This window comes from Scardinius erythrophthalmus (assembly GCF_964197995.2).
Source record: "Scardinius erythrophthalmus genome assembly, chromosome: 13".
Lineage (NCBI taxonomy): Eukaryota > Metazoa > Chordata > Actinopteri > Cypriniformes > Leuciscidae > Scardinius > Scardinius erythrophthalmus.
Window position 1 is genome coordinate 15,181,892 of NC_138233.1, and position 19,394 is coordinate 15,201,285.

General features: G+C 37.8%; 1 protein-coding gene across 8 annotated transcripts in view; it reads right to left on the bottom strand.

The window, feature by feature from the left end:
* diaph2 (diaphanous-related formin 2) overlaps positions 1-19,394 on the bottom strand; it is a 481,157-nt gene that overhangs the window by 5,387 nt on the left and 456,376 nt on the right. The gene's annotated exons all lie outside the window — the stretch shown is intronic.

The following is a 19,394-nucleotide window of genomic DNA, read 5'->3' on the forward strand; positions in this document are numbered from 1 at the left end:
TTGCAGTTAGTACCGCTTCAAACTGGGTGGGACTGATCGTTAGTTGCCGCCTCTACTGCCATGACATCATCGTAAAAGCGCCACATTTCAAACGCACAACACAGGGGATGGTGCTCTTGATTCTCGGCATGTGGATGTTTTTAAATTAAATTAAACGTTCTTATAATGGTTTACTATATGGAAGGAAAATTCTTAACGTGTAATTAAACGTTGCGTTCATATTCTGGGCTCATCTGATTTTTTGTACAAGCATAGCCTAGGCTACTTTGTTATGATTTTAGTATCATAATGATTAATAAATGCACGCACAATTATCCGTGAACTTGATTTGAACAAATGCCTTTCAACTTGTGTGTGCAAAATTCAGAATTAAATGAATGTGCAGCAATCTTTACAAATAGAGAGTCTAGGCCTAATGTACTGTTTTAAACTAGCATACTGCCGTTAAAAAAGCGCATTTAGTTAATGTTATGTAATTTTTTTCCATCTGCCTATGTTGATTATGAAAAGTGACCAGCACGAGTAGAGAGACATGGAGCGAGTCGGACATAATTTTGACCACTTCATTAAGTTTTGTTTTGTAGAAAGCCTTTCTTTAAAGTGAATTTCGTTTTGTATAAATTGTATCTTAATATTAATATTTTTTCATCAAACAATTGACGAAAAAACATCACATCCTCAAATACACAAAGCTTGAAATGTCTTTAAACGAAATAATTCAAAACAAAAAGAAATAGGCTACTCTCTTATAATTCATTATGTGCATTTCTCTCTATAGGCGCGTTTACTACGAATATGGCGATCGTCAACTTCATCTTTGCCATGCACAGACACTGACAGAAAACACAATTTTATAAATAAAAATCAGTGCACGCGTTTTAATAAAATTAAAACTTTAATTGTGATCATTAAAATAATTGAATATTAAATATTTTGTGGCCACGTTTTGCTCATTTATTAATAGTATATAGGCCTATATAGGCTATATATAGGCGTAATTGTATTAAACTGAACAAGCGCAAAATTCAGCATTCAATCAAATATTCAAAAAGACTTAATAATAATGTTATTTCAACATAATATCTCGATATTTCGACATAATGTGCGTGCAACAAGCAAGATGTGCATTTGTAAATCCGGGGATGCGTGCATTGATTTTTATTTATAAAATAGTGTTTTCTGTCAGTGTCTGGCAAAGATGAAGTTGACGATCGCCATATTCGTAGTAAACGCTCCTAGAGAAATAACATTATTATTAAGTCTTTTTGAATATTTGATTGCTGAATTTAATAAAATTAAAACTTTAATTGTGATCATTAAAATAATTGAATATTAAATATTTTGTGGCCAAGTTTTGCTCATTTATTAATAATAATAATATAATAATATATAACACACACACACACACACACACACACACACACACACACACACACACGTGTGTGCCCTCAGCACATGCGTTAAAAATTATCCGGCGCCGCCCCTGACTGCAAGAAACAGTTTGCAAAAAACTTTTTAACTGCAAGAAACTACAGCGTTGGCTGTTGTCTACTGGCTATTTAAATCTAGCGGGTTTGTCTCGTGCATGGTCTCGTGTCGCAAATACAATGACACTGGTAGTGACGATTCTCTCTGACCAATCAGTGATCTTCAGTGTTTTCACGTCACATTTTAGTATCGGTACGGTACGCTTGGAACCTCAACAGAGGTGGTACCATTTAAAGCGAGCCGAAGCGAGCCGTACCGTACCGTACCATGCAGTGGAAATGCGCCATAAGTGAGCCGTACTGAACCGAGCCGTACCGTACCATGCAGTGGAAAGGCGCCAAAGCGTGCCGTACCGAACCGAGCCGTACCGTACCATGCAGTGGAAAAGCGCCATAAATGTGCTAGCTGAACTTGGCAATCAAGACCAGCCCATTATGAGATCACACAAAGGCTCTCTCCACTCAAAACATGGTGTAGTGAGGGGCTGGGCCATGTGGCAGGTGGAGTGGACAACCTTCCTCTTTCCCCTGCAGATTCGAGAGCCAACTTGCTTAAGCCACCACACCTTTCCAACCTAGCCTGGCAGGTCTGCTAATGCAACTGCCATTACTCAGTGCCAGGTGTCCATGCCACCATGGGCTGGGCATAGTTTTATGGAACTGGCCCCATTCATCATGTCAGGTAATGAGTTAGGAGCAAGTGGGCACCACAGTAAAGGTGGATTCATACTTCAAACGAAGTTGAAGTCCAGCTCGTTTGCCAAGGTCAGTGGCGGGGGCCAATGAGAAAACAAGCTAGAAATCATTTCGAAAAGGCTGTTTTATGGCTTTGTCTGGGCAAAACATTTTTTTTTTTTTTTTTGCAACAAGACAAAGGTGAAATAAAACAGTCACAGTGACCAAGTTTTTTTTTTTTTTTTTTTTTTTTTTATTACAACTCTTACAGTGCAGTTGAAAGCTCAGTGTTGGTAGATTATAAGAGCAAGTGCTTTGTGCTAACAAATCCACTTTTTGAGTTTGCCTAGAGCCTTTTAATTCAAGCTTCAGTAGACATATAAATCTGTCCTAACAAGGATACTCACCACAGGGGAGGGACAATGATAATAACAAGAGGGTAATACAAAGAGATGGAAGAGATGTGGTTAAGGTAGAGGGAGGAACAGATACAAGAAAAACTAAGAGCACAAATAGAGAGAGGAATCCACATTTCTCTGCAGGAGAACTTCATCTGGCATAGGTAAAAGTTGAGGATGCTGAACTTTAAACTCTGCATGAGAACCACAATGCGAGTTGAAATGACGGCGGAGTCTTTCATCCACTTCCACTCAAAAAAGCCAAGCGCCTGAAGGCCTCCAGTTTCTTTCTCTCTGAACTGAATGGGCATTGCACAATGACAGCAGTGATAAAAACAAAGAACTTTCTAGGACTTGTCAGAGCACAGGCTGTTCGGATTTTATTTACAATTTCTTCAAAGATGTCTATTCAGCAGGGATCAACAATAAGCATGGTCACATATAGATAAATGACCTAATAGCATGAGTAAAAAAAACACCTTATTGTTGAGCCGCCATTCATACAATTCAAAAATATTGTTTAGATAATATTGTTCCTTAAGTCACTCAATGTGACACTATGTAGGATGAAGAAGGGGAAAAACAATATTAAACAGAAGAAGAACCCACATTAACAGCGAGGGAGTGGATGACAGAATAGATGTTAAACAAAGGCCTAGTCCAAACTCTGCTATTGTTTTGCCAATTGCTTCCAAGATGCCCGTTTTGTCTTGTCGGGATCTGGGAGGACTAGCGGCACTTCCTCAAGTCTGTGGTCCAAATTGAAAATGGATGAAAGCATCATTGCTTGTTTGAGAGTGAAACATAGATGGGTTGGAGCATTTGGCAAGACAGGGAAAATAATGTCTAGAGAGCAATACATGAGATAATTGCTTGAGCTCAACAGACTGAAGATAAGATTTAGGTGGGGCAACAAAGTTTCAACCAACTGGGCAGAAAATACAAACCAACCAACAAAACAGACCTTCCTACTTCTCTTAATTTGGACTGAAAATCTCTCTAAGTTTCTGATCACAGGCGCTTCAGTCTAAAATACAGCAACAATCACAACAACCAGAAGCAATTTCTATTGGGGCACACACAATGAAGCTATTCTCTGAAGAGTGAGCATTCACTTCCACAATAAAAATACACCACTAGACAATTTCAGGAGAACTGTGCCACTGATCACAAATCTGTCAAGTGCTTTCGGGTTTGATGGCTTTTTTACCTGCTTTTCCCGGAGGCAGCGTCTTTAGGTTGGATGCACAAAGAAAAAGGATGGGAGTGAACAAGATTGACAAAAAAATAAGAACATTTGGGTTTACACTAGAGAAAAGTCTGTATTCCAGGACTTAATTAAATTATGCTATTGTTCCTCTGCATTTAGAGAGGGTTGATGGGGGAGGGGGAATCAAACGTGATCAAAACGTCATAATGCGTTGCAGAGGGGGATCATGGGATTAGTCTAGGGTCGTAGATTGGATAAAAGCACATTACTAAAAAGCGAGTAAGCACACAAACACTCACAAAGGACTAAGAGGGATTCACAGGCTTGAATGCGACACTTTCACTGTATGATTGAGTGATAGGCCCCAGATGGCCCCTAGTGCATTCTTCTAAAGAGATTAAACGACATAATGGATTTTGCATTACTGTCATCTGCCTGTAATTACATGAAGTTACATCATCAGGAGAGTCCTTTGGCACAAGTTTTTCTCCATGAATAACAAATTAGCTTCAATCAACAGTTGAGTAGTAACTGTGAATAAACACAGGTAATTACAAGAGTAAACAATTTACATGTTTGATGCAATTCAAATATTCAATATGTATGCAATAATATTAAATGTGCAAAGGCAAATATCTTCAAATAAACACATTTTTGGATAGACCTTCACACCAAGAAAATAAGCACACGCACACAAGCACATAACGTAATGTGCAAACTTGTATCACCTCTTTTTTTTTTTCAGGGACAGAATGTAATAAAGGTGATTAAATCTGCGAGGACCATATGTCAACACACAATGTTTACCGCTTATGGGCTATATATAGAGAGAGAGAGAGAGAGAGAGAGAGAGAGAGAGAGAGAGAGAGAGAGAGAGAGAGAGAGAGAGAGAGAGAGAGAGAGAGAGAGAGAGAGAGAGAGAGAGAGAGAGAGAGAGAGAGAGAGAGAGAGAGAGAGAGAGAGAGAGAGAGAGAGAGAGAGAGAGGAGAGAGAGAGAGAGAGAGAGAGAGAGAGAGAGAGAGAGAGAGAGAGAGAGAGAGAGAGAGAGAGAGAGAGAGAGAGAGAGAGAGAGAGAGAGAGAGAGAGAGAGAGAGAGAGAGAGAGAGAGAGAGAGAGAGAGAGAGAGAGAGAGAGAGAGAGGAGAGAGAGAGAGAGAGAGAGAGAGAGAGAGAGAGAGAGAGAGAGAGAGAGAGAGAGAGAGAGAGAGAGAGAGAGAGAGAGAGAGAGAGAGAGAGAGAGAGAGAGAGAGAGAGAGAGAGAGAGAGAGAGAGAGAGAGAGAGAGAGAGAGAGAGAGAGAGAGAGAGAGAGAGAGAGAGAGAGAGAGAGAGAGAGAGAGAGAGAGAGAGAGAGAGAGAGAAGAGAGAGAGAGAGAGAGAGAGAGAGAGAGAGAGAGAGAGAGAGAGAGAGAGAGAGAGAGAGAGAGAGAGAGAGAGAGAGAGAGAGAGAGAGAGAGAGAGAGAGAGAGAGAGAGAGAGGAGAGAGAGAGAGAGAGAGAGAGAGAGAGAGAGAGAGAGAGAGAGAGAGAGAGAGAGAGAGAGAGAGAGAGAGAGAGAGAGAGAGAGAGAGAGAGAGAGAGAGAGAGAGAGAGAGAGAGAGAGAGAGAGAGAGAGAGAGAGAGAGAGAGAGAGAGAGAGAGAGAGAGAGAGAGAGAGAGAGAGAGAAAAGAGAGAGAGAGAGAGAGAGAGAGAGAGAGAGAGAGAGAGAGAGAGAGAGAGAGAGAGAGAGAGAGAGAGAGTTTGAGTTTTAACACACTTTATTAAACAACAGTTATCTGTTATTTAACAGAAGAAAACAACAACAACAACCAAAAAAAAAGCGACACTACATGACTTTACCTTAAATCACATATAAAAAACAACTCATTATTAAGTATAGAATACATACCAACGTCACAACACCATTCAATCTCAAAAACATTGATTGCATTCATCATCTTGTAATAATTAAAATCAACGAGAATTCTTGATTTAAACATATTCTTAAAAACTGATACAATATGTTGCCCATTTCTCTGTTCTATTTCATTTCTTCTGGAAATATAAATTGCTAATTTGGCCTGACCAACAATAAAGTTCATTAATTGACACTTATATTTCTGTAGTCTACTATACTTGAAGCCAAATATAAAACATTGCTTCGTAAAAGAAATCCCTAATAAAGAAAATAAAAAATCTAAAAGATCAAAGAGTGGAGAAAGTCTGTCACAATTCATAAAACAATGGAATATTGTTTCTCTCTCTGAACAGAAAGGACAAATATCATTTACAGTAGGGTTCAGTTTCGTCACAAAGGCATTTACAGCGATTGCACCATGCAGTATTCTCCACTGGAGATCACCTGCTCTTTTAGTCAATGGTGGTTTGTATAGTACTCTCCACTCTGGTTTTATTTCCTCTACCACTCCTAGTTTGTCTCTCCATACTGTGTCAATTCTGTCTTTTAATGTATGTTTATTTATTACCTTCACAATACATTTGTATAAGATCTTTCCTTTAACTGTACAAAAATCAACATTTTCATTTGTTTTCAAACACAACAGAGGGCTATTATGTGAGGATTCTTCAATATCAGGTGTACTTCTGATGTCTGGGAAGAGGTCATTAGCATCAGGGACAATATCACCCATACTGTAACTCTCAAGTAGAGCTTTTTCCTTGGAGTTTAAAACCCCATCCAGTTTGTTCAGAAAACTACTAACAACTCTCACTGATCTTATGCCCAGATGTATAGCAACAGTTCCTGCATCTTTTAGTCCAGGTCCGGCTTTTTCAACAATATCTTTCAATTGCAAAAGTTTCTTTGACACAAGCAAGTTTTTTAGCCCTGGAAGGTCAACTCCTGACACATCAAGGCGACTTCCAAACACCACCGGCTCCTCAAGCAACCAGAAAAGAGATGTGGCTGACTCTGTCCATTTATGTTTAAAAAGTCTCCACACTTTAAAAAGACTTTTATAAAATGAAGGTAGTCTAGACATATCCAGGAGAGTATAGTCCATCAGAAACAGTGCAGCATGAAGTCCCATTCCGTTCACCCCAGATAAAATGGTTTGTGCTAATGGTCTCCATACTAGATTCTGGGGACCCATCAGCAGTCGCTGAATGAACTGTAACCTAAAAGTCGCTCCTCTGCTGACCAGATTCACCAAGCCTTGACCTCCTTCATCTCTTGGCAGGAAAAGCACACTTTGAGGAGTCCAGTGCAAATTGTCCCAGAAAAAATTGACCATTTCTGCTTGAAGTTTTGGTAACAGTCCCAGAGGCGGATCGACACAAGCAAGTTTATGCCATAAAGAGGAGCCCACCAAATTGTTGATTATGAGCGTACGACCTCGATAAGACAGTTTGGGAAGTAGCCATTTCCATTTCTGCAAACGTCCTTTGATTTTTTCTAATGTACAATCCCAATTTTTTGTAACAAAGTCATCATTCCCTAGAAAAATGCCAAGATATTTAAACCCGCCTTTCTTCCAAATTAAACCTCCAGGCAAACTGGGAGGACTCCTATCCCAATCGCCCATTAAAAGGGCCTCACTTTTTCCCCAGTTAACTTTTGCAGAAGAAATTTTTTTAAAACTGTTAACAATAATCTTCAATTTTTCAATATCATCAGCACCAGATATAAAAACAACTACATCATCTGCATAGGCAGAAAGGTGCAACGTAACATTACAGTATGGTATAGTAAAACCACTCAACTCATTTCTTAATTTATGAAGCAGAGGTTCAATAGCCAGGGAATATAACATGCCTGACATGGCACATCCCTGTCTCACTCCCCTCTGAATCCTAAACGGAGCACTCAAACCACCATTGACTTTGAGAACACTCTCAATGTCACGATACATGGCCTCAATCATATTTATAAAGAACTGACTAAAACCAAAAGCTTCTAAAGCCTCTCTCAAATATGCATGTTCTACACGGTCAAAGGCTTTTTCTTGGTCTAATGAAATTAGACCGCCATTTACACCAAATAGCCTTGCAACCTCCAAAACATCTCTGACCAATGAGATGTTATCTAAGATTGACCTATTGGGTATGCAATAATTCTGATCGGAATGTATTACTTGACTCAGAACTTGACTTAACCTTGTAGCTAAAGCCTTTGATAATACTTTGTAGTCTGCGCATAAAAGAGATATCGGTCTCCAATTGCTTATGTTTTGGAGATCTCCCTTCTTGGGCAAAAGGGTAATAACAGCTCTTCTACAGCTTAACGGTAACAATCCTCTATTCAAACTATCATTAAGAACCAAAAAGAAATCTTCTCCAATCACTGGCCATAGAATTTTATAAAAATCAACAGGAATCCCGTCAATGCCAGGAGTCTTCCCATTTTCCATGCTCATCATAGCGGTATATAATTCATTTTGTGACAAATTTTGTTCAAGCATACTATTAGACTCTTCATCAATCTTTGGAAGATCATTAAGAAAAGTATAATCATTATCTTCTCTTTGAGACAATTCACATTTATATAAGTTTGAATAGAATCCGACAGCATGTTTGCGTATCTCACTAGGCTCAGTAAGCTCTTTCCCTGTGTCCGAGCGTAATGAATGAATGATACGACTTTGGCCGTTTTTTCTTTCCAAACTGAAAAAAAATTTAGATGGTGCATCCATTTGTGAGATGCTTTGAAAACGTGAACGTATTAACGCCCCTTGAGCTTTGGTACCCAACAAATCTGCAAGCATTTCCTTTTTGGATTTACTGCTTTCAAAACAAACACCATCACTTGTAGAAGCTGTTGTATTCAAAAGTTCTATAATTTCATTTTCTAGAATCTTCATTGACTGGGCCATATCTTTAGTGGCATTAAGAGTGTACTCTTGACATAATTGTTTAATGTGAACCTTGCCACAATCCCACCATTGTTGTAAAGAAATATAAAACTCCTTTTGTTTCTTGAAATTTTCCCAAAACAAATAAAAAATTTCAATAAACTTTTTATCATTTAAAAGGGATGTATTAAAATGCCAGTAAGCACTCTTTAAATAACCAGAATTAATAAAAATATCACAAACAACAGAACAGTGATCGGAAAAACCTACAGGAATTATTTTACATTCTCTGGCAAGATTTACTTGATGATTAGACACATAAAACCTATCTAGTCTTGCCATAGAAATAATATTATTTCTACTATGTGCCCAAGTATATTGCCTATTCTTGTGATGCACATTCCTCCAAACATCACATAAATCAAATGTTCTTAACAATTGCACGAGCGCTTTTTGTGAGGCAATATGTGGCTCTAAGTGATTTCTGTCTAATTTATCATTTTCAGTGCAGTTAAAATCTCCACCGAGAACAAATAATTCTTCTGGGCTTAGGTCTTTCATAACAACACTGATTGTATCAAAAAAAGCAATTCTTTCAGCCCCTTTCGTGGGGGCATAAATATTTAAAAAAGTCATTGTAGTGCTTTCAAAAATAGCTTTAACTTTTAAAAAACGGCCTTTAACTATTTCTTCTATTTCACAAGAAATTGGCAGGGATTTCTTTGAAAACAGAATAGCTACTCCTCCACTATTGGAAGACATATGACTCAAACAAATTTCTCCATCCCATTCTTTTTTCCAGTCTACCTCATTATTCAAGTCACTATGTGATTCCTGAACAAAAGTGACATCAATATGTTTTTGTTTAATAAATTCAAACAAACACATTCTCTTCTGACCGTCTCTGGCACCATTTAAATTGAGAGTTCCGATTTTAAAATCTCTCATAAAAAATGATGTTTTAAAAAAACAGAGATAATTAAAAGAAACAGTCAGCAAGGCAAAGACTTCTACCAGTAAGAAGAAATTATACCATAGCTTGTTTTTCATCATTAAGATTTTGCTTTCTAAGTTTACTCACAATTTTCCTAAGACGGAAAACTTCTTTGTCTGCAAAAGCACCTTCTTTCATTAGAATTTTTGCATCATTAATGAAAGTTGAGCGATCAGGGAAGTAATCTTCAACCTGAACCCCAGGTAAACCTTTAGTTTCTTTCAAAAATTTGCTAATGTCCTCAACTTTATATACTGTGGTCTGATTATCATTTTCATTTTGCGATGAAAGATAAGAACAATCAGAAATATTGGAATCTGAAGAATCACTGTCATTCTCTGGGACTAAACTTTCAGCCTCATTTTTGTCTTTTTTGGTTTGTTTAAAGACTTTGGTCTGTTGGACTTTTTTCCTTTTATTTGGAACTTTGAAGATTGACTCTGTTTCCATCTCCAATTCTCCAACAACACCCTCACTGACCTGTTCAGTAGTTGTCGTTTTATCTGTATTGATGTCACTGCTCAAATTAACAGTGTCAAAAATCATAAGATCAGAAGCAGAAAAACGACCTGCAGTAACATCAGCCATAGTGGGTTTATTCCCAACTGACCCACCAGAACCTGACGCAACAGCAACAGCAACAGCAGCAGCAGGGGCCACAACATCCTCTGTGACAGACACAGCTTCAGAAGGATTATTCTGAGTGTTAGTCTGTACAGTAGCATTTTCATCTATTTTTTCAGGACAAGCACGTATCAGATGTCCAATTTTGCCACAGCCAAAGCATTTCATTATGCTTTCAGATGTTGCATAAACTGTATAGTTAAAATCCTCAACTTTAACATTAAAGGACAGGTTCAGCTCATCAGCATTGTTTTTCAAAATCATATAAACCTGTCTCCGGAATGACACTACATGTTTCAACAAGGGTGATTTACAACTAAAAGCAATTTTCCTAATGGGAGAAACAATCTTGCCAAAGGAAGACAATTCTTTAGCAATACTTGCATCCGAAACAAAAGGAGGAACATTCGACACAACAATCTTTCTAGAAGGGCTACTTAACGGCAGAACATGCGTAAGCGCATCATTAATCACAACTCCCGTTTGAACAAGCTCATTAGCTTTTTCGATCGCGTTTAAAAATAAAACAACCGCGTTGTTCATTTTAGAAGCAGATACAATAGCGTTGCAACCAACTATATTGCCAACCGCTAAAGCACATTCCTCCACACTGAATTTACACAAAATCTTAATCCCATGACGCCGAGTTAGACCATCACTACTCGCAACACCTGAAGCAGCCATGCTTCCCGGCAACAAAGACGCCGGGAGCAGACTTCCACAACTTTCTCTAAAGAAAACTACTCCTCATACACAAAATAACACACAAAAAACATAAACAAACAAACAAACACAAAAAAGTTAGAAAACACACTCAGGTGTCACTCACCACTCACTCTTCTCACTCGCTCCGCAAACGCTCGCACATGCGCACAAGAGAGAGAGAGAGAGAGAGAGAGAGAGAGAGAGAGAGAGAGAGAGAGAGTGTGTGTGTGTGTGTGTGTGTGTAAGCTGCAGCAGTAGCAGCTATCTGTTCTTCTCATCTTCAGCATGCCTCTGCCAGACTCAAGCTCCATGGGTAATGGAGCACCAGAAACAGGAAATATTAAGAGGATGTGATGGTGTAGGGGAGAGTTATTTCTTCAGCTGTAAGTTAAGAGGTCAAAGAGGTGCCTAACTCTGAGACAGCTGAAAAGTGTAATTTCAAGCCTTGCGACCTTGATTTGTGTCAAGAAGGTAAAAACTAAAACATAAGTGGGCATATGTGTTATGGCAAAAAATGATTTGTTTGCTCTAGAAAAAAAAAAAGTGAGGTAGAACATATGGATTTGTTTCAAATCATCTGGATGAAACATTTTTTTTACAAACCTCTAAATAACCAACAGAATAAATACTGTATAAATCATTGTATACATGACATACATGTATACATAACTGGTTCTAATATGAGGTTGTTTGTCACATCAAGCTATTTTAAAATAGTGTGTTTGAAAAAAGCAGCTGTATCTCAATCAAATGCAGAACTGGCATGAGTCATTTCAGTGAGAAAATAAAAATGCAGGAAATAGCAGGAAAGTAAAATTATTTGACACTGAAAAATGGTTAGTAAAAAAGGGTAAAAAAAAAAAAAAGATCTTTGTAGTGCAAGAGTGAGTAACCCTTTGAAAAGCTACTAATGTCCAAAGTAACAACAATATGAGACCAAACCCTTATGACCTTCTTTCTGAAGAGTCCCTAGCTTTTTTCATATATAATGAAAGCAAATGAGGACTGGGACAGTCAGTCTTTAATAAATCAAAAAAGCATAAATATGGTTCAAAGGATTTGTGCACTATATTTCCTCTTCTGAAGTAATACAGTAGCTTTGTGAGAAGAAAACACTGACAATTTAAATCAATGCTCACTGATAATCTTGACAAACTTGGCATGTTCATAAGAGAAGTCGTGATGCCTGATTTGCAAATAAATCATTCTTGAGTGTTATTTTTTTAATAAATTGGTTGATTCAGTTAAAAAAAACAATCTGAACAATTTATTGCAATTTATAACAAGTTGGACTGATCCGATTCTCCAGTTTAACTCACAGATTCTGTCGAATCGAAAAAGATGGATAAAGCAAAAAAGCTGTCGGGGGCTAAAAATAGAAAAAGAAAGAGGGAAAGGGAGATGGCATGTCAAGGGATGCGACAGCAGCTAAAATAAGTGGATGGTGAAAGGCAACAGGTAGGATTTAAATTGTGACGTCTGTGTGTGCTTGGAGGCTTGCACATATTCATGTTAACAGACTAGCTAGTGTTAGCTAACACTGGGAATGTAGCAGCCAAATGGGGGTTTAAATTACGGCTAGCTTAGAATATGCAAAACCGAGGTTGCTGAGCTGAAAGCTGGAAAATATATATATATATTTTTTTTTATAAAATATTTGCCAAAATAGTTGCTGCATACCCCTCTGACACTGGGTAGTTGTGCCCCTGGACCAACTGCATTGTTCAAAAAATGACAACGCTGAGAGAATTTTCATTTTGGGATGAACTAATCCTTTAAGTACTGGCTGATATCCTGGTTCGTTTTCCACATTGAGATGTGAGCTCTTAAGTGCATTCTCTGCCCTAACTAAAGCAAGAGAGATACCAGAAACACAAGCCAGACAAGACTCTGAAATCCTGCTTTAAGTAACCATGCTCTGCTGAAATTACGGATGTTTAGAGTGAGTGTGGGGCATTTGTCAAACACACAAGCCACCACAGATCCACTAAAGGAGAGCTCAAACATGAGCTTTCCTCATCAAACTAAGATGGATGAGAGCTCAGATAAGCTGGAGGTCTGGTCTGCATTCTCCCTAAATCTCTCTCGGAGCCATTTCTAAACAAAGATGGGAGATGTGTAACGTCTAATCTGACAGTTTGTTAAGACCCAGACTAATGAAAATAATGAAGTAAGGCAGCAATTAAAATGGGTCAAAACTGGTCAGCCTTTCATCAAATACGGCTTTCAATCAAAGCCAGGCTCCATTTAGATACTCGCTGTACCTTGAATAGGTGACCCAGATAGTCGATATCCGCACTGCCCTTCACTTTCCACAGTTTCTACTTTAAAGAATGCATTAAAGTTTCAAGCTCTCGATAAAGGAGGTGGTTCACAGACGTAGTAAAAAGGCAACATCTTAGCAGATTTCTGCGAAGGCTCGCTAGCCTGTTGCCCCCCCAGCACTCTGCATTGTCCTGCTCGGCTGCACTCTCTCTGAGCTCCTCAGAGCTGAAAGGAGAGCCAGGCCTTAGAGTAATGTTTCTTGACAGCTCGGCACACAATACGGCACAGGAGAGCTGGAAATCACTACACATGTCGATAAACAAATGCTTATTTTTAGAGGAGAGAGCGAGGCACTAGTTTATCTCTGCGGCAGGAAGGCCCTGACAGATCTGTTCCCGGGACAAACAAGGGAAGGGATGAGAAACTACGGCTGGCGTCCAGTGCCGGGAGGCCCAGTGTCTTTCCCTTTTACCCACACAGCAGTAGGACCCTGTTTGATGGGATATCAAAATGGCTGTCGGTCACATTTGCCAAGATTTTTCATTGGGATCCTCAAGACGGACAAGATAGTCTCTGAGTTGTGAACCAGCATGGTTTTCAAAAGAGATGGCAGAATATAAGATCTGAAACAAAAAGAAACTCAAAAGAAGGGAACAGAGAAGCAAAGGCACACACATGCCTTTTATATTTTCCAATAGATCGCAGCCCGAGGCTAATCTACAGTGTTAATCATCACCACTGCAGCTACATAGAGAGGCAAACTTCAGTAGTAATACAGGAATGTGCCTGTGCAGTAACAGAAATACCGATTGCGCTCTCAAGCACTGCAGGCGAGAACTAGCCTATCACCAAAAAAACACTTGGATTGTATACTTTGTGTAAAAGATATTGGTGTCTATTAGCTCTTATTCAAGCTATTAAAAAAAGGTCAAGTGAGAACTTACATAAATTTGTTGTTTCCAATTTCTTTGCTGAATTTGTGGGATTCTTAAACTGTGGAATTGATTTTCGAAATGAAAACCCAATGCTAATTAAAATACTAAACCTAAATGAACACACACACACGTTTTTTTAGTAGGGACAATGCATACTGTAGATGTAATGGTTTTTATAATGTTCAACAAACTGTTTATTCGATCGCCCTACACTAACCCTACCCTAAACCTACCCATCACAGAAAACTTTCTGCATCTTAGATTTTCAAAAAAGATCATTCTGTATGATTTATAAGCTTGTTTTCTATTGGGGACCAAAAAATACATGTATTTACATGACCAAAAAATACATGTATTTTTTATACTTTATACTGGTATTACTATACTTCTGTGGACCTTTCGTAGATTTAATCCTGAATGTGCATCTTTGCAGACCATCTTACAACATCTAGTTTTACTATGCATCTCCTCATCTGCATATCATTTCCATACGCATATTCCCATCCATGTGATACCATGTTTAATGGTACAAGACATTAGGAAAATATGAAATACAGACTATAAATGATTTAAACAATTTGTGCAGTCACATTACATTGCTAAAAGTCATTTAGTATCCTTGTCTTGTTTCAGAATAAATATATAAAAATATCCGTAAAAGTAATATTGTATAAAATACTCTTACTTTTCAGAGAAAGTTGTCAGAGAAGAGTTATTCTCATTCTTTTTCACTGACCAAATAATATTTATTTTTTAAACAAATAAAATGTATGAAATTTCGCCAATAAGGTAAACATATGTTTTAGAATGTTTATATATTTTTATTGGAAACAGATTTATATATTTTATATTTATATTTTATTTTGCAGTGTAAATACAATTGTCTGACTCAGCATGTCATTGACAAAACATTTTAAAAACACAACTTAGTTCCCTTCAAATTCTATCCTTCAAATGCAATTGCCATTTTTATAATGTTGGGATGATCACAAGAGTTATCTTTACTGTCTGCCTGCACACAACATCAACAGCACACCTTGCAGCAGTGGTTGTACAGTATTGTCATCGGACCTATTCAAACCGGCCAATGGACCGTTCTACCACTGAACGAAAGTGTGCATCATTGATCACTGTTCTCGAGAGAAATATTTTCTTGAACATGAGTTCAGCTAGCACAAGGCCTAGCACTCCTCACTGTCGTTAAACGTAGCATGCCACATGAAATGTGTACAAATTCATATAGTTTTAGTTTAACTTCTGGATAATGACTTAAGTAATCTGAGTTTTAATCTAAATGTGTATCAAAATGAAAACAGTTTAAAATAATTCTGTTTACTTCATTACTTGGCTCACTCCAGAAAAAGAGTGTGGACGGTGCGTAAACACATTTACACTGTTTAATTTTTACAAATCCCGATATGTGCGTGGAAAATTGTGTACACACATATCAATGCCACACACAAACACACACACACACACACACACACACACACACACACACACACACACACACACACACACACACACACACACACACACACACACACACACACACACACACACACACACACACACACACACACACACACACACACACACAGTGTATATATATACACAGTACAGGTCAAAAGTTTGGAAACATTACTATTTTTAATGTTTTTGAAAGAAGTTTCTTCTGCTCATCAAGCCTGCATTTATTTGATAAAAAATACAGAAAAAAATGCAATATTGTGATATATTATGACAATTTAAAATAATTGTTTTTTTAATGTATTATACTTTAAATTATCATTTATTTCTGTGATGCAAAGCTGAATTTTCAGGATTATTACTCCAGTCTATCACATGATCCTTTAGAAATCATTCTAATATGATGATTCATTATCAAAGTTGGAAACAGTTCTGCTGCTTAATATTTTTTTCATAACCTGTGATACTTTTTTAGGATACTTTGATGTATAAAAAGTAAAAAAAAAAAAAAGCACAGCAATTTAAAAAAAAAAATAGAAATCTTTTGTAACAACAATATACACTACTGGTCAGTAATTTGAGGTCAGTATTTTTTTTCTTTCTTTTTTGAAATAAATCAATACTTTTATTCTGCAAGGATGTGTTAAATTGATAAAAAGTGATAGTAAAGAAGATTTATATTATTAGAATTTTTTTTTTTTTACTCTGGATAAATGCAGTTCTTTTTAACCTTTTCATCAAATATATTCGGCGGCAGAACTGTTTCCAACACTCATAATAAATCAGAATATTAGAATGATTTCTAAAGGATCATGTGATAGACTGGATGTAATGATGCTGAAAATTCAGCTTATTAACAAGAAAACACAAAATATAAAATCAACAGATCACTATTAACTAATGACAAAAATTATACCATTTAATGGAAATTGGAAGTGCATGTAACGCATTAATAAATTGTGACATAAAAACTGTCGCTCTTGATGCATTGTGTTATCATCATGGCTAAAAACACCGGGTGCAGATGGGGCCTCTGGCAGGGACAGTGCCCCCTAAGTTCAACTCAGGAAAGGTGAGTGGCTAATCCATTAGGATCATGTGCGCTAGGCCACAAATCACCATACTGATCCTTCAAGACTGATAGTGACCCAGCAGAGATCTGGCTTGCCAGTGGAATAAGCATTTGGATGGGCTCCTATTAAAGGCAGGCAGGGCTGGGTTTCCTGAACAGCGACCCATGTCTCCACATACATTTTATGCACAAATATCACATATCCATAACACGCAAATATGAACAACAATGAAGTATCAGCTGTGATTATGCATGTACTTGGAAGTGGCCGGATGAATGAGAAGTCTGCTAAGACAAGATTAAGCAGACCAATGCTATTTCCAAGCTGAAGAAAACAGCATAGTTAGGGAGAAGCTTAGATTGACAGGGGGGTGAGTAGACAGTGAAGAGTTAGACAAATAGATACCACAATATTGTTTGACAGACAGATGGAAGCGTAAATGGATGGTTTGGCAGCATGATAAGGTAAATAGACTGATGGATAACTAAACAAATAAAGGAAGAAAATGGCTGGTTCTATGATGGGGGAACCAGATAGTAAGATAAACAGATGGATAGTGTTGATATGACATAGATCGATAGATTCTTCAATCCTATTGCTTCGTTCAAATGTAATTGTATTTTGGATGAATCAGGAATAGGTGAGCGAGAAAAGGCATGCTGACCGGAGGGGAACAGACATTCCTCTGTCTTCTTGTTCAATAAATCTGATGTCACATCAGCAAAGAGGGGGGAGAGCTCTATAAATTCACATGATAAATATCACACTGAATATATGTTGAGCAAACAAACAGACACACGCACACATAAGTAAACACAAGATGGAGGCTGTGCAGTAAATAAGATGTGGGTAAGATTGTCATGGAATGTGAAATGAGGGTGATGGAGAAGTGATGGGTGGTGAGGTGGAAGGATGTGAAGATGAATGGATGGAAAAGATAATGCTGCTTTCTGGCAACAAGGTCTCAGGATGACATTTGTACAACTTAATTACTCTTGGTGGAGTGGCAACAGCAGAATTGTTAGATAGTGGAATCTGTGTCAAACACTAAATCAGAAAAAAAAAAGTAATTGAAGATTACATTTAAGGGTTATTTAATTCAAAAATGAAAATTCTGTTATAATTTACCCTCAAGTTGTTGCAAACCTTTTTGACTTTGTTGCCTTAAAAGGAACACAAAAGAAGAAACAGACAATGAATGCGGACAGATGCTTTCAAGTTTCAAAAAAGAAGCAAAACACTATAAAGTATCATACAACTAATGCACTATACTTCAAATCTTCTGAAACAATGAACTTAAGTTATTCTGATTGGCGTCTTCATAAGAGTTTATCAGTGAAGTATCAATGTTAATTCATAAGCAAATGATTCTTTTGAGTCAGATCTTTCAAATGAATCAGTTAAGTCAGTCATATTCAAAATGACTTTTTCTTTTGGGTCGGTAGATAACTCTCATTTGCATAATAAAAGTCATATGGTCTAATTCTATTCTATTTTTTATAATGATTTTGACTGATTTTTGAAACTTGAAATCCTCAGTCCTCAGGGGGACTAAGGAGCAATCAGAACAATTCTTTATTCTTGAAAATCTCATCTTTTGTCTTCCACAAAAGATAAAGTCTGACAGGTTTGGAACAACATGAGTGTGAGTATGATGATAGAATCATAATTTGTGGAAATGGTGACAGAATCTTAATTTGGGGGTAAACTATCCCTCCAATGGCAAACTGACTGAGGTGAGAAAGCGTATCACCTGGAGCTCTCATGAGGTCACGCTGAAACTACGGTCTGTTCACTAATCCCATCCTCACGTCGTTGAGATAAAAAAGAAAGCATGTGAAAGCAAACATTCAGAATTTCAAATCACACTCATACAGGTGACCCATCAACCCAAGTAGGCACACACTAAAAACAGTTACAGCGAATCCATTAGAGTAAAATCTTTCCAAGCAACCAAACATAAGTCGCCCTCTCTTAATCCTGTGCCTAGGGTTGCTCATGCCTCACTCCGTCTGAGAATACACAATGCAGACCTTCACTTAAATAAAACATGCTGCTCGCTCTATCTTTATTTACTTACTTATCTTTCTGTAGATGTCTTCGCTCACAAAGAGCGTAAAGATCATGGAGGGCCATTTTCACAGAGAACCCCTGACCCATTTGGCGAAGAGTCTGGACTGAGTAATGCTTTAGGAATGGAATTTACTTGAAATATTCATTTGGAAGAACTTGCTTGTGTAGAGCAAATTTATCCACTGATGGTCAGTGTTCTTCACTTTCCTCTCCTATTCTTGTCTTGTATAGCTTGTCTACGCCTCAGTTGCCATCTTGAGCACCCTGACATACTGCTTGACTTCTAATCTGGTCACTTCCTTCCACTTCCTTTTTTGACTCTCTTTCGTTTGCGTTCCCTCGTTTCACCTCTCTGTCTCTTGTTGCATTTCTTGCTATTTATTGCTCCCTTCCCCAAAAGGCATAAAAGTACACGCTCTTTACTCACTAACCAGAGGGTTTAAACTTTTCTAGTGTGTTACAGTAGTCTCCTAGCCATAAGTTATTGCACATGAAATGTGACAAGTGCAGCACTAAATCGGTTTGATTGCTCTTCTGATGGAGTTGTGAAGGTGAAATAAAACGCAGTAAGATGTCATATGACTACAAATCTTTTTACAATTTTGGCCATACTATTCGTCAGAACCATAGATGCGAGCACTGAGCTAATTATGGGGATTGCAACAGCGTTTCTTTCAGAATGCCAACGACGAGGGATT